General features: G+C 45.8%; 1 protein-coding gene across 5 annotated transcripts in view; it reads right to left on the bottom strand.

The window, feature by feature from the left end:
• The window catches only part of GALNT11 (polypeptide N-acetylgalactosaminyltransferase 11), a 54,602-nt gene extending 44,303 nt beyond the window's left edge, over positions 1-10,299 (bottom strand). Inside the window, exons 1-2 of one of the 5 annotated variants that reach the window (XM_042249049.1) lie at positions 10,091-10,299; positions 6,382-6,603 (exon numbers count right to left, since the gene is read on the bottom strand). The gene's annotated coding sequence lies outside the window, so the exon portion shown is untranslated. Of the gene's footprint in view, positions 1-6,381; positions 6,604-9,613; positions 10,035-10,090 lie in introns of those variants that run through there. The other 4 variants (XM_042249050.1, XM_027969033.2, XM_027969035.3 and 1 more) reach the window with 4 other exon arrangements.
• Positions 10,300-10,764: the final 465 nt, after the last annotated feature.

Genomic DNA, 10,764 nt, shown 5'->3' with positions numbered 1-10,764 from the left:
CCCCTCCTAGCCCTCCAGTCAAACCCGAGGGGGGAAAGTGTTAGTCATTCAGTTCAGTTCAGTTGCTCAGTCCTGTCCAGACTCTGCGACCCCATGAATCGCAGCACGCCAGGCCTCCCTGTCCATCACCAGCTCCCGGAGTTCACTCAGACTCACGTCCATCGAGTCCATGATGCCATCCAGCCATCTCATCCTCGGTCGTCCCCTTCTCCTCCTGCCCCCAATCCCTCCCAGCATCAGAGTCTTTTCCAATGAGTCAACTCTTTGCATGAGGTGGCCAAAGTACTGGAGCTTCAGCTTCAGCATCATTCCTTCCAAAGAACACCCAGGGCTGATCTCCTTCAGAATGGACTGGTTGGATCTCCTTGCAGTCCAAGGGACTCTCAAGAGTCTTCTCCAACACCACAGTTTAAAAGCATCAATTCTTCAGCGCTAAGCTTTATTCACAGTCCAACTCTCACATCCATACATGACCACAGGAAAAACCATAGCCTTGACTAGACGGACCTTAGTCGGCAAAGTAATGTCTCTGCTTTTGAACATACTATCTAGGTTGGTCATAACTTTTCTTCCAAGGAGTAAGCGTCTTTTAATTTCATAGCTGCAATCACCATCTGCAGTGATTTTGGAGCCCCAAAAAATAAAGTCTGACACTGTTTCCGCTGTTTCCCCATCTATTTCCCATGAAGTGATGGGACCAGATGCCATGATCTTCGTTTTCTGAATGTTGAGCTTTAAGCCAACTTTTTCACTCTCCTCTTTCACTTTCATCAAGAGGCTTTTTAGTTTCTCTTCACTTTCTGCCATAAGGGTGGTGTCATCTGCATATCTGAGGTTATTGATATTTCTCCCGGCAATCTTGATTCCAGCTTGTGTTTCTTCCAGTCCAGCGTTTCTCATGATGTACTCTGTATATAAGTTAAATAAGCAGGGTGACAATATACAGCCTTGACATACTCCTTTTCCTATTTGGAACCAGTCTGTTCCATGTCCAGTTCTAACTGTTGCTTCCTGACCTGCATGCAGGTTTCTCAAGAGGCAGGTCAGGTGGTCTGGTATTCCCATCTCTTGCAGAATTTTCCACAGTTTATTGTGATCCACACAGTCAAAGGCTTTGGCATAGTCAATAAAGCAGAAATAGGTGTTTTTTCTGGAACTCTCTTGCTTTTTCCATGATCCAGCGGACGTCGGCAATTTGATCTCTGGTTTCTCTGCCTTTTCTAAAACCAGCTTGAACATCCGTAAGTTCACAGTTCACGTATTGCAGAAGCCTGGCTTGGAGAATTTTGAGCATTACTTTACTAGCATGTGAGATGAGTGCAATTGTGTGGTAGTTTGAGCATTCTTTGGTATTGCCTTTCTTTGGGATTGGAATGAAAACTGACCTTTTCCAGTCCTGTGGCCACTGCTGAGTTTTCCACATTTGCTGGCATATTGAGTGCAGCACTTTCACAGCATCATCTTTTAGGATTTGAAATAGCTCAACTGGAATTCCATCCCCTCCACTAGCTTTGTTCGTAGTGATGTTTTGTAAGGCCCACTTGACTTCACATTTCAGGATGTCTGGCTCTAGATGTGTGATCACACCATCATGGTTATCTGGGTGGTGAAGATCTTTTTTGTATAGTTCTGTGTATTCTTGCCAGCTCTTCTTAATATCTTCTGCTTCTGTTAGGTCCAGACCATTTCTGTCCTTTATTGAGCCCATCTTTGCATGAAATGTTCCCTTGGTATCTCTAATTTTCTTGAAGAGATCTCTAGTCTTTCCCATTCTGTTGTATTCTCTGTTGTATTCTCTATTTCTCTGCATTGATCTCTGAGGAAGGCTTTCTTATCTCTCCTTGCTATTCAGTCCTGTCCAGTTCTTTGTGACCCCATGGACTGTAGCCCACTAGGCTCCTTTGTCCATGGGATTCTCCAGGCAAGAGCACCAGAGTGGACTGCATTCCCTTTAACAGGGGATCTTCCTGACCCAGGGATCAATCCTAGGTCTCCTGCATTACAGGCAGATTCTTAACCATCTGAGCCACCACGGGAAAAAAGTAACCAACAAAGGTGAAGGCTTCTATAAAACAGACTGGAAACTGCAGCTAGGGGCGGGAGTGGGTGGCAGGGAGGAGCAAAGCTACAGTAATGGAGAACACTTGTGAAGGTCACAGACAGGCTGAGATTTGATGGGAAGATTACAGAATTCTTACCCTTGCTCACACTTCACCACAACACCAGCAGGGCTCCAAACAGAATGCTAGCGTGCTGCAGCTGATGCAGGTTTCCCAGGGGCACTCTGCCAATGCAGGTAGACGTTAAGAGGCATGGGTTTGATCCCTGGGTCAGGCAGATCCCCTGGAGGTGGGGCAAGGCAACCCACTCCAGTATTCCTGCCTGGAGAATCCAATAGACAGAGGAGCCTAGTGGGATACAGTCCATGGTGCTGCAAAGGTAGGACATGATTAAAGTGACTTAGCACTAAGAGCTGACACAGACTCTCTCTGGGGAACAGTGCTTATACGAACAGGGCACTAGAAGAATCCGAAGCCTCTGGAACCTATAACTACTGCAAACATTAAACACTGCCAAACCTCTATTAGTTCCTATTACCTGATACAAGAGCCTTTCAAAAACAACAGCAAAATGCAAAGTTTAATAAAAGAGAAAACAGTCACCAAAACAAAGCAATCATTAGAACCAGAATTAGATGACACAGATTTGGGGACTGGCAGACAAGGAATTTAAAATATCTGTCATTAATATGTTAAGGGCTCTAATGGAAAAAGACAACATGCAAGAATAGGAGGATGATGGAAACAGTGAGAAAGAATCAAAAGGAAATGCTAAACACCAACAGCGCTGCAAAAGCTATAAGGAACGCCTTCCGTGGGCGCATCAGAGACTCCACACAGCCAGAGAAAGCAGCAGTGAGCTGGAACACAGGTCAGCAGACACTCTGCAAACTTAAATGCAAAGAGAAAAAAGAACGAAATAAACAATATCCAAAAACTGTGGGGCAATTTCAGAAAGTATAACACATACACATTACTGGAATATCAGAAGGAAAAAAGGAAGCAGAAAAAACATCTGAAATAATAATAGCCAAGAACTTTCCAAAATTAACAACAGACCCTAGGAAGCTGAGAGTACCCATATCATATTCAGACCATCAAAAGACAAATACAAAATCTTGAAAGCAGCTACAGGGAGGGAAGAACATTTTATCTACAGAGGAAAGAGAATTACAGTGGACTTCTCATCATGCAAGCAAGAGGAGAGTAAAATATTTAAAGTATGAAACCCCATCACCACCTCAGAATTCTATATTCATTGATATTATTATTCAAAATGAAGGAGAAATAAAGGCTTTATCATTAAAAAAAAAAAAAAACTGACAAACTCATCACAAGCAGCCCTGTCCTGCAAAAAAATGGAAAAAAAAAATCTTCAAGCAGAAGAAAAATGATACAGGTCAGAAACCTGGATCTACATAAAGAAAATAAGAGCATCAGAGAAGGGATAAATATACCGAAAATAAAATCCTTTACTTTTCTTATTCTTATCTGACCTAAAAGACAACCAGAACAAGGGCAGAACAAAATAACAGAACAAGGACATTCCCACTGGCTCCGCAGTAAAGAATCTGCCTGCAATGCAGGAGACATGGGTTCAATTCCTGGGTCTCAAAGACCCCCTGGAGGAGGAAATGGCAGCTCACTCCAGTATTCTTGCCTGGGAAATCCCAAGGACAGAGGAGACTGGTAGGCTACAGTCCATGGGGGTTGCAAAAACAGTCGGACACGACTGAAGGACTGAACAACCACACAGCAACTGGGTGATCACAGCACACTGGTAAGTGAATGACAGCAAGGCCACAGGGCTGGGTGGGAGAAACCTATTCACACACCAAGCAATATTATTATTGTTGTTTAGTTGCCAACTCGTGTCTGACTCTGTTATGAACCCGTGCACTGTAGCCCACCAGGCTCCTCTGTCCACTGGATTTTCCAGGCATGAATACTGGAGTGTGTTGCCATTTCCTCCTCTAGGGGATCGTCTCAACCTGGGAATCAAAACCACGTCTCTTGTGTTGGCAGGAAGATTCTTCACCACTGAGACACCAGAATTACATTACTTTAAGGCAGATTCAGGGGTTAGTTTAAAATGTATATTGTAAACTCTAGGGCAATCACCAAAAAATTTTTTAAGAAATATAATGATATGCTATGTGGTAGGCACAATAATGGTCCCTCAGAAATATGGTTTTTCCAGTAGTCATGTATGGATGTGAGAGTTGGACCATAAAGAGGGCTGAGAGACGAAGAATTGATGCTTTAGAACTGTGGCGTTAGAGAAGACTCTGAACAGTCCCTTGGACAGCAAGGAGATCAAAACCAGTCAATCCTAAAGGAAATCAACCCTGAATATTCATTGAAAGGACTGATGCTCCAATATTTTGGCCACCTGATTCGAAGAGCTGACTCACTGGAAAAGACCCTGATGCTGGGAAAGACTGAAGGCAGGAGAAGGGGGCAACAAAGGATGAGACGGTTGGATGGCATCACTGACTCAATGGACATGAGTTTGAGCAAGCTCCGGGAGATAGTGAAGGACAGGGAAGCCTGGTGTGCTGCAGTCCACGGGGCTGCAAAAAGTCAGGACTTAGTAACTAACAAGAACAAGAAAAAGTAAAAGGATGGAAAGCTATATACCATGCTAACAGTAACCAAAAGAAAGCTAAAGTAACCACATTAACTTCAGACAGAGCAGATTTCATTGGATAATTAGGGATAAAGGCACGCCAGGCCTCCCTGTCCATCACCAACTCCCAGAGTTTACTCAAATTAATGCCATTGAGTCAGTGATGCCATCCAACCATCTCATCCTCCGTCATCCCCTTCTCCTCCTGCCTTTAATCTTTCCCAACATCAGGGTCTTTTCAAACGAGGCAGTTCTTCGCATTACGTGGCCAAAGTTTTAGTTTCAGCTTCAACATCAGCCCTTCCAATCAATATTCCAGACTGATTTCCTTTAGCATAGACCTAGGTGTGGCATAAGCCCTCTTGGAGGAGGTCGCCGTTAACCCCACCACAGAGCTGCCAGAACTCACACAGGACTGGGAAATAGACTCCTGGAGGGCACAAACAGGACCTCGTGCACCAGGACCCAGGAGAAAGAGCAGTGACCCCACAGGAGACTGACCCAGACTTGCCTGGGAGTGTCCAGGAGTCTCCGGTGGAGGCATGGGTCAGCAGTGGCCTGCTGCAGGGCTGGGGGCAGTGAGTGCAGCAGTGCATCATGGGACCTTTTGAAGGAGGTCACCATGATCTTCATCACCTCCACCACAGTTTCAGTTCAGTTGCTCAGTCGTGTCCGACTCTTTGAGACCAATGAACAGCAGCACGCCAGACCTCCCTGTCCATCACCAACTCCTGGAGTCCACCCAAACTCATGTCCACCATAGTTGGACCCCAGGTAAATAGCAAGTAGGGAACACAGCTCCACCCATCAACAGAAAATTGGATTAAAGATTTACTGAGCACAGCCCCGCCCATCAGAACAAGACCCAGTCCCCCTCAGTCAGTCTCTCCCACCAGGAAGCTTCCATAAGCCTCTTATCCTTCTCCATCAGAGGGCAGACAGACTAAAAACCACAGTCCCAGAAAACTAACCAATCTGATCACACTGACCACAGCCTTGTCTAACTCAATGAAACTGTGAGCCATGCCGTGTAGAGCCACCCAAGACGGACGGGTCATGATGGAGAGTTCTGACAAAATGTGGCCCACTGGAGAAGAGAATGGCAACCACTTCAGTATTCTTGCCTGGAGAACCCTATGAACAGTCCATATATGTACACATGTATTTTCTTGCTTATCAGCTGAGAGGGTCTAGGAGAATAACACCCCCATGACAACAAGCATACCTAGTGCCCAAATCTTGGTTTCTAACAGAATTCTCCAATAAAAAGAACCAAAGCTCCTTGAAGAAATGACTGACTCTTGGACTGGGAAAGGAAATATGTAAGATAAGCCTCAAGTACCTTGTAGTGCCATGAAGTAAGAAAATGACACACACACACACAAAAAAAAAAAACAGGAAAAAAGAAATCCCAGAATGATGGGGACATGTTAAAGGAACAGATGGAACGAAATATAAGAGCTCACAAAGGCCATACCTAAAACAATTTAAGCCACAAAATAAAGCGGCACTGCATTATAGCCCAAAGTAAAGATAACTATCCATGAGTCCATAATGACAAAGATAACATTAAAAAAACTGATCATTAATAACTTATGTACAATCACTTTTCTTAATGTCTGAAATTTTGCGAAGTAAAACTTTTATATGTCTTTATACATATATATGTGGGTATTGATATATATATCTTACCCAACAACCAAATGCTCCTTTGACTCTGTATGTAGGTTGGTTTCCAGGGGTTATAATGTGCTTACATGATTAAGTCCTCAAATAATTCTTGTCCATGGAATCACAGGACACAGATTCTAGTAGTCTATCCTTATGGGTTGTGTATTCATATATATTAACTGTCTTCTCCTCACTTCTGCTTCCTCCTGGAAGATTCACTGGAGATCAGCTTTACAAACTAGCCTGCAGAAACAGAATGTCCACATGGAAACGCCTGTTGCAGGTGATGTACAGACACAGAGTAGCAGAAGGGTGAACTGCCCCACAGAAGTTGGGCTCCTGGCTCCAAGCCCACTCTCTACACTCCAGTGGGTCTCAGCCAGAGCCCAAGATATTTGGCAATGTCTGGGGAAACTCAGCACCACCGGAGTCTTTTGGTAATGTCTGGAAATGCTTTTGGGTGCCATGACCAGGGACCCTGCTAACACCTGGTAGGGAGAGGCCAGGGATGTTGCTAAATCCCCTACAATGCACAGAACAGCCCCAAACAATGAAAAATTATCTGGCTCAAAATGTCAACAGTGCCAAGTTTGAGAAACTCTATTCTGTAACACCGGGGCTGGGACTCTACATGTAACATTTTTCGAACCCTTGAACAAGGCGGCAGGTAGAAATGCCAACCTTCCGGGCAGCTGGAAAATCCACTTTTATGGTAGGCCCTCCATATCTTCAGTACCTCTGTACTGCAGGGCTCAACCAGTTGCAGATTTTGCTGTACTGTAATATTTACTGTTGAAAAAAATTTGCAAATTAATGGACCTGTGCATGCAGTTCAAATCTGCATTGTTCAAGGATCAGCTATACTGATAAATGAAACAACTTGGATGAACAGGGAAACACATATGAAAAAGTCTTCAGTCTCAATAATTACTACAGACATGCAAATAAAAATAAGCTACTATTTTTCAACTCTTGAAAAGGTAGTGTTAGTTGCTCAGTGGTGCCCGATTCTTTGTGACCCCATGGGCCCGCCAGATTCCTCTGTCCATGTAATTCTCCAGGCAAGAATACTGGAGTGTGCTGCCATTCCATCTTCTCCAGGTTTTCCCCACCCAGAGATCCAACTTTCGGTCTCCTACACTGCAGGCAGAATTTTCACCGTCTGAGCCACCAGGAAAGCCCTTAAAAACCTTTATACCCTTACGGCCAATAATCCTACTTTCTCTACGAATAAAAATCCTAAAGAAATAATAAATCGGGTGAAAAACTAGGCATTTCCTAAAGCAAACTCCAAAAAATGCTACAATACAGATATAAAACACAGTATATAGAAACAAATAGAAAGGACAAATTAAATTTGTATATTAAAAAAAAATACTTAAAGGAAATGCCTTATAGAACTTAAGATTTGACTTTAAAGATTAAGACTTCAATGGCCCAAAAGCTAAAATATCTCAAGCAGAAAGCTGAAGTCTTAAAGAAACTGCAACATGTATTTGTTTTCCATTTTTCAAAAAGAATAGTAGGTAGGACTGTTGGTTACAAGGAATACACACATCTGGTTAAGGTTAGTGGAAATGACTAATTCTATGAGGACAGGCTGGGGCTATGACCCTGAGGGTGAGAATTAACTCATTCTACAAGCAAAATGAAGCTAACTAGGGTTTTTAAGCAAATGTACCTTAGGAAGAAAATCCTAGGAACAATGTATAAAATGATTTGGGACAGACGGAAATAAAATCTAGAACCAGGGAGCCAGTTAGAAAAAAAAAATTCCCAAAAGAGGCTCGGTTTGCAATAGAGCTGTGAAAGTGAGTGGCAAGGAGAATCAGAGGCAGCACTGCCTGCACTTGTCAGCTTGACCAGATATAGGACCCTGCCGGAGAAAGGAGGACAGAAAGCAACACTCAGTTAAGTCTGTGAGGAGCACTTCCAAACGCAGGGTGTGCGGCTTCAATCCCTGGTGGGGAACTAAGGTTCCACATGCCTCATGACCAAAAACCCCAAACAGAGAACAATATTGCAACAAATTTAATGAAACTTTTTAAATGGAGGGGAAGGGTTCTTTAAAAATAAAACAAAAACAAGTCAAAAAACACACAGATTTACCATATGACCCAGCAATTCCACTCCAAGGTATGTATATCCCAAAGAATCAAAAACAGAAACTCATACAGACACATGTAAACACAGGTTCACAGCAGCGTTATTCACAGTAGGCAAAAAATGGCAGCAACCTAGTGTCCATCAATGGAGAAACAAATTGTTATACAGCCCCTCGGCCATATGTATGTATGTATCCAGCCATACAAAGGAACGAAGTCTGAGATACACTACAGCGTGGATGAACCTTGAAAACTGATGTGAAATAAGCTGAAAAGGGCAACTATTGTATGATTTCCATCCTGTGAGGCATCTAGAACAAACAAATTCAGAGGCAGAAGGGACTGGGGGAGAGGAAGAGAGGAGCTACTGGACTTTTGTGTTTAGAGTAAAAAACTTTTGGAAACAGTGGTTATGGTGACACAATATTGTGAATGTACTTAATACCTGAGTTGTATACTTTAAAAACGGTCAGAACAATAAACTTCAAGTTATGTGTACTTTACCACAATAAAAGCCTAAAAAAGAAAAGTGAAGATAGAACTCAAATTGCAAAGAACAGCGCAGAACTGTCAAGAGAAGGCGGGAAAAGCGTGGACTAGTTCATGACGTTTAACTTGAAAATCTCAGCTGATATATACTGAGGGTAGAGAGGTTTTCTGGTTTCGATTTTTTGTCAAGGCAGAGTAGAACTTAACATATGGTATTTATCTAGGTAATAGCAAAGAACTGAAAGGAGTTAAAGGGGCGGGGGACGGGGGAGGTCTGGCTTATTATTTCGAGGGACGAAACGACCACCACAATATTTTATTGGTATTTTATTGGTGCATGGCAGCGTGAGAAGCATTTCAAAGTTATAATTTCATCTTATATTTGGAAAACCAACCAACCGATCGCTTTCCTAACACAGAGTAAAAAGGCCCGCAGGACGAAATATCTTCGATGAGAAAAATACACGAAGCTCTTCCATCACGAGCGTATTCAAATTCCTTAAAGGGTGAAATCAACCAGAAATGGAGGAGGGTGGGGGCTCGATATTTCTGTATGTAAACCACACGTATGTTAAGAGCCTGGGCAACTGTGCAAGGCAGCCAATTTCTTCAACAAGTGCACTTCAAAGAAACAGAAAAGGCAAACTTCAGATGCTCACCCACCGAATGCCCTGCGAGGACCCGGTCAAAGCCTGAGTGGCACCACCCAACCATGAAGAAAGCAAAATTGTGTTTTTCTTCAAAAATCCTTCAAGGAACGGTCGCACACTGCCCGAATACTGTGGAAACCGAGGGCTGGGCCCCAGGGCGTGCACTCCTCGAGGCGCTCCGGTGTCTAGATGTTTGCAATTCCCCGCAGTCGTTTCTGAGGCACCGCGTTTTCTCAGACGCGCCGGCGGGGCCGGGGGTGGCTCCCCGCGCCGCCCGCCGCCCCCACAGGGCCCGGCGTCTCCTCAGGCCACCCCCGGCCGCACGCCGGGTCTGCGGCCCCAGACCCCGCGGAGGCAGGCGGCGGCCGAGGCGGAGGAAGCCGCCGGAGCTCGCCCCCTCGGGGCAGCAGGGGCCGCGGCCGCTCGCGCTGAGGACACGGACGGAGGCCGCGCGGGTTCACACGCCGCCGGGCCGCCGCTACTCACCCCGACGCCGTCAGCGCAGCACCCCTGCCTCTCGGGACTCGGGCTGGGACATCCTCCCTCCCGCCGCGGCCCGGCTCCGAGCCGCATTCGCCGCCGCAGCGGGCGGAGCCGCCTGGCAGGAAACGCAGCCCCGGGCACACAGGGGCTTCTCTGCCCCTCGCCCCCACCACGGGCTCAACCCGTGCCCGCCTCGGCCGGAGCGCGCGCCCGCGAGCGCCACGTGACCAGCGGGCCGCGGCCCCCGCGCTGACGTCACCGCCCGCTGCGGGCGCGCCGCGGCCCCGCCCCTGCTGGTGAGCTGGGCGGGGTCAGTTCTGCGGGCTGCGGGTTCTTAGCTCTCGTATACATGGGCTCATCAAGGACAGGTGTCTTAAACATATTAAAAGATGTGCGGTCCCACACACATGTTATGATGGGTTAAAAATGTCAAGGCTGGGCAGAAGCTTGGGTTAAAATATCAGGAGCTGGTGACGAGAGCAGAAAAGTAGAGCACACCAGCAAGGCACATGGGGAGGGGGACGGGGAGCTTACTAAAAACGCTGACTCCAGCCACAGAGCGGGGACCCAAGGGTGTTGCAGTCCTCAAGCCATCGCGTTGCGGTGAGTCCTGCCGCAGCCCCCAGCCACCTCGCCACGCCCGAACTGTGCACTCCGCCGATGGGAAGCAATAGGAT

Source organism: Ovis aries, chromosome 4, assembly GCF_016772045.2.
Source record: "Ovis aries strain OAR_USU_Benz2616 breed Rambouillet chromosome 4, ARS-UI_Ramb_v3.0, whole genome shotgun sequence".
In the NCBI taxonomy this organism is placed as follows: Eukaryota; Metazoa; Chordata; class Mammalia; order Artiodactyla; family Bovidae; genus Ovis; species Ovis aries.
This window is presented reverse-complemented; position numbering and strand designations above follow the sequence as displayed.